Below are 6332 nucleotides of genomic sequence, written 5' to 3' on the forward strand. Positions count from 1 at the left end.
GCAAATGATGATTGCAACTATACAGTACTTATTGCAGAGATTGTTTATATTTAAGCCTAGGCCACTTAATTACAGATGTTGTTATTTCGGCCGGACCACTAGCTTTTTAAAGCCATAAACAATCAAGTGTCATAAAAATTATATAAAAAATTAGCGACAGTGTAACAATGTTTAGTTTCGTAATATTCATTTATTTAGGCATAACTTTTCCCTTTGACATGAACTTAATTCAGAATGGGCTCTCAAAATAGGGCATTGTTACAAATTGGGCAAAAGTCAAGGGCAATACCGTCAAAATGCACTTTAACAACTCGGGTGACATTGAGCTTAAGTCGATTTTTTCTGTAAAATATTTTTACAGCGAACACACATAATGTCATTCTTTTTTAAGAAATACATGTCTAATGACTTAATATGGTTATTAGACTGTATATATCTTTTTTTTAAACAACCTACACAATATATTATTATTATAACCATAAGTTATGATAAGTGTTCAATTTCATCAGTGAATACTTAGGGAAAATAAAACCAATAGTGCTAACATTGGCTCTATTATCTTATTGACAAAAAAGTACTCTCCAAGACACCCCAGACACTTACCAAATTCATGATTAAACATTTATAATTGCTAAATTTTGGAAAACCTTAAGTAAATTTGCGTTTTAACTATTTCATATTTGAGGATTTTGAAAATTATGGACCCGAACGTCTGGTGTGTTTCGTCCCAATATCAGTCTGCAAAACTAAGTTTTTTGTCTTCATAGCCAATGTGGCTATGAATCTTTGAAAATGTCATAGCCAGAAGAGTTTCATGTCCAGAAAAAATAATTTACAGTGACATTATTATGAAAGTAATATCAACAGTCGTTATATATCAATTGCAATTGGGGGGGGGGGGGGGGGGGGGGTAAGATTGCATACTAATCAGTATCCCAGGTTTCAAACTTTTATTCCATCACATCTGACACTGAGAGATTTTTACAATATAATATTTTGAAATATTATTTTCATTATTTATGATATGAATGATAAACACTGTTACGGTTATTTCGTTATTTCAAAGCTATTGTAATAAAGAAATTTAAACGTTTTACTTAATGTATAAAACCCCTCGCACTATTATTTTATTTATCGGCGTAGAATGCAAGTTCAGTTTACCAAAAGTATTACTTTTAAATAGGCGAGCCAGACTTTACACTCTCTATAATATCTAATGGATATGACTAATGATAGAAAATTAAGGGAAGTAATTAAGCGTTGTCACTGTAAGAATTTACACCTGGAATGCGTAATTGATTATAACATGTAATTGGTTTATTTGCTCTGAATTTTTTTCATTGCAATTCAGGCAATATATATTCAATTTTTCTATCGCTAGTGCCGAGATTTCATCGCATTGGCAATCAGGCTTTGGGTTAATTTTGCAGACTGCCCAATATTACAGAAAGTAAACTTGTGAACTTCTGGATGAAGCACAAAAATTACATTAATTAATAATTGCTTTTAAGTAGGGTATAAGAAAAGATGTGTTAGTCAGAAACACAATGCCCCCTTCTGCACCACTTTGAAGCCATATATTTGATCTTTGACCTTGAAGAATGACCTTGACATTTCACCTGTCAAAATTTGCAGGTCCATGAGATAGACATGCATGCCATATATCAAGTTGCTATCTTCAAATTTGCAAAAATATTGACCAATGTTAAAGTTTTCGGACGGACAGATAGACTGACAGAGAGAGAGACAGTTCAAAAACTATATGCCACCCTTTGAGGGCATAAAAAGGTTCCCATACGTCTTTCTCTTACAGTAGGTCATATTGAAATAATGCTTATGACCAGAAGTTACAAACTTTACTTACTGTTAATGTTTTGTCGACTCGTACCGTGTTTCCGGGACTCATCAGTTGGAGAAACACCATCAACTTGAGTCAACAGAACAACTTTAAAACTGCTAAATAACTTTTAAACTAACAACAAGAATTTTAAAGCGAGATTATACGATTTTGTTAAATATCTATGAATTTATATAAAATGTGTAAAAAACATATTATATATAATACATATATTTCAATATCAAATAAAATTAAAGTTAAGAAGAACAGGAAAAGAAACTACGCTGAGGCTGATATTTGGGCCATTTACCAGGCCTTTTACCTGGTGCGCTGACTGCGATGTAGTTTTTCTTGGGTGAAAAGTCGCCTGTAAATGGCAAAATAACGCATAACAAATGCTAAATGTAAACATCGATTGGAAATGTTTCATTAGTATGTTTATATTCCTACTCACATAAATTGTGTTCTTCCCCATCTGTGTTTACACGGGCTTTGGACCGTTCCCTGAGAACAAAGCGTTCACAGGAAGCCACATTAAGGAGTGACACATCAGCACCTCCCCACCCTCGAACCGAAACTCTGAGTTCGGGGGTGTCTTACCCGTCGTTGTTGATTTGACCTAGTTTTTAACCCTATTTGAACTAAATAAACCACCAATCCAGATATCATCAAGATAAACATTCCGGTTAAATTTCATAAAGATTGGATGAAAACTGTGACCTGTATTGTCTACACAAGGTTTTTCTATCATTTGACCTAGTGACCTAGTTTTTGACCCCAGATGACCCAAATACAATCCCAACCCAGATTTCATCAAAATAAACATTCTCATCGAATTATATATGAAAACTGTGACCTCTATTGCCTACACAACGTTTTTCTATTATTTGACCTAGTGACCTAGTTTTTGACCCCAAATGACCCAAATACAATCCAACCCAGATTTCATCAAGATAACATTCTGACTTAATTTCATACATATTTGATGAAAACATGTTGACATATTAGTTGTAAATATATGTGTTTAGACGATGTACAATGTGCAAGTCTTGAATAAAAAAGTCTGTCTGTCTGTCTGTCTGTTTGTCTGTCTGTGACCTCTATTGTTTACACAAGGTTGTTCTATTATTTGACCTAGTTACCTAGTTTTTGACCTAGTGACCTAGTTTTTTACCAGACAACCCTAAAACAATCCCAATCCAGATTTCATCAAGATAAACATTTTGACCAAATTTTATAAAGACTGGATTGAAACTGTGACCTCTACTGTTCACACAAACTGTTGAGAGACGCACGCATGGACGCCAGACAACAAACAATCACATACAGTACAGGCAACGTGTACTTTGACAAACGCCACTCGTTGCGGTGTTCATTTTACGGTGTTCGCTTAAACAGATAAAAGTGTGATAGAAACGCAAAAATCACAACATTCGCCATATCTCTAAACTATCAAATGAATTTCTGCATGTTTCTATTTAAAGATTTGATGTAATAAGCGCCCAATCAGAACAGGTGTATTGCAACATTCGTAAATCACCTGACGCCTAGTGTGCGCGTTGTGTAGAGTTCATGTTCTGTTACAAATTGTAGCCACAAATAAATACATGTATATATGCCCATGATATTTTCATTTTCTTTGTTCTGAACCATAAAAAGCGCGCAAAAATTGGCATGGGTGTATTTATTTTTGACACAAAATCTTTGTAGCGCAGACAACATTGGGATCTTTTAATTTCGATTTAAAGTTTCGTAGTGAATTTCTTCCTAAGAACCGGGGTAGCTTGCGAATTATTTGGAATTGACATTTCATCTGATTAAAATAAAAATCAAACACGCTGTAACACGCTATATTTAGATTTCATGCAACATGTACAAGTCATTTTCTGGAAATCGGGAAAAATGAAACCCGATTTTGTGAAAACAAAAAGGGCAATTGCATTGATTAACACCATAAAAGTTAATAGTATTGATTATCTAAACGCTTAGTTTCAGTTTCCGACTTAACGTACTGCCCGAGTTTAAGTACACATAAAAAATGTGCACATAATATCAACATGTACATAAAGTATATGATTTTATTTTGTACATGTACATTTAAAACGTGTGAATGACTCTCACAGACAGGTGTTTACGGTGGCTGCGCAGCATCGCGGTGATCACGGGTGTTCCCGTTTACGATAGCGTGCAATCGCGGCAATTTCAGGTGTTCGCTGAACACCGCGGTCAGTAGTGTGTCCGCCCCCCCCCCAAAATGTCACCCATTGGGACAATTGAACACCGTGGACACGCGTTTTTGTCAAAGTACATATTGCCTGTACTGTGAGCTCACCATGTAACTTTGTTACAGGTAAGCTAAAAATAGAGTAAATCAGGTCCGTGAAGCAAAGTTTACATGTAATTTTATAGGGAGGGCTACCATCCCGAAACCCAAAATACTGTCACACTTTTTATTTTAGCTTCATAGGCGCATCTGATTATTACAATTTTTCGGCCACAACTTTTTCAGCCATTTTTACTCTTTGTCCGAAAGTAGACTGTTACCCGCTTATTGATTGGATGACCAAAGTAATAATTAACCAAATCGCGCGTTGTTATTTCAGGTAAAGATAAAACATTGACCTTTCTGTATCAAATAGTCAGAGTACAGGGCACTCTACTATCTATGGCTATATATTAAAGAATTAAATCAAATTTAGTAGGATTGGCATGGTAATCAAATCGATGCATTTAATTATAGTTATAACTCGTATTAGCTGCTCAGTGGCAGGGGTATCAACAGGCGCCATCCGATTCAATGTTCCTAGGCTCGGCTTATATCACCTTATCGGGCTTTTTCTCCCATTTGTAGTTTAAAAATCCGAGTGTCACTTGTGTTCGGAGGCACAGCACTTAAAAAAAAATTCGAGTGTCACATGTGTTCGGACGCACAGCACTTTAAAAAAAATCCGAGTGTCACATGTGTTCGGAGGCACAGCACTTTAAAAAAATCCGAGTGTCACGTGTGTTCGGAGGCACAGCACTACAAAAAATCCGAGTGTCACTTGTGTTCGGAGGCACAGCACTACTATTTACGTAAAACATTAAATAACATTGACAAAAAAGATGATTTCTCCATTGCAACACAGACGCTCTATGCATTTAATACATAAAGTGCCTCGCCGATGATGCTAACGGTGCGTGCATAAAAATCGCACTCCGTTAAAAACGTTGATGTGGCTAAAAAACGTTCCTCCAGTACAGTTTAAATTTTATCGCGATTTTTTTTATTTTGGCTTTTAATTTTGAATATAATGATGTAGGGTCGCAGCAAAATAATAGGCCCCGTTGGGGAACCGTAACCACAACATTATTTTGAACCCCGTTGATGCTGCACCCTGTAAATGTTATTAGCAATTTAACAATTGCTCAGTTATACAATTTTATTTCACGGTCAAAGAATTATTCCATTTCTGATATTGCTTGCAAATGCTATTTTACTTAAAATTAAGAATATCAACTGACAAAAGCCTTAAAAACAAGAATATCAGTGAAACTGATGGATGCTCCCCGATGACGGGCTTTGTCAATCTATGTGTTAAAAACCACCTAAAAAAACTATTATAAGCCTTGGTGACCTTGACCCTAGTGACCTCATCAAAAGGTAGAGGTCCATGCAAGGTACCTACATGCCAAATATGAAAGAGATCAGTAAAGAATTGAAGGTGCTATGAGAAACTGTTACAAACGTGTGACAGAAGAATCTATTATTAGCCTCAATGACCTTAACCCCAATGACCTCAAACCTATTCATAAGGTAGAGGTCCATGCAATGTACCTTCATGCCAAATATGAAAGAGATCTGTTAAGAAACTGTAACAAAAGAGTGACAGAAAAATCTATTATAAGCCTCAGTGACCTTGACCCCAGTAACTTCAAACCTAATCAAAAGGTAGAGGTCCATGCAAGGTACATACGTGCCAAATATGAAGGAGATCGGTTAGTTATTGAAGGTGCTATGACAAACTGTAAAAAAAGTGAGACATTAGAATCTATTATTAGCCTCAGTGACATTGACCCCATTGACCTCAAACCTCATCATAAGGTAGAGGTCCATGCAAGGTATTTACATGCCAAATAAGACAGACACACAGATTGTTTTATTGACGTAAACTTTACAGTTTTTTTGTCATTTACAAAATAGTTATACAAAGCATTAAGTCAATGTGAGAACAAATAAGAATATTTAAACATCATATTGATCGCGTAAAGATCATTTAACACTGTATTATGTGAATTGGGAATAAGACATCAATTTGGGAATAAATTGTGTTTTATCAAAAGTGCATAATATGCAGTTTTATATGTTGCATTTTTTTAGTTTTACAAATTATACTTAAAACATATACTTGCATATATAATAGCATCATTAAAATTGATTATACTTCAAAACTGGATTTCTTATTAATAAAAAAAAAGAAACTCATGAAATGATACTGTGTCCATGCCGCGCATG

The sequence above is a fragment of the Dreissena polymorpha genome, chromosome 5 (assembly GCF_020536995.1).
Source record: "Dreissena polymorpha isolate Duluth1 chromosome 5, UMN_Dpol_1.0, whole genome shotgun sequence".
NCBI classification, from domain to species: domain Eukaryota; kingdom Metazoa; phylum Mollusca; class Bivalvia; order Myida; family Dreissenidae; genus Dreissena; species Dreissena polymorpha.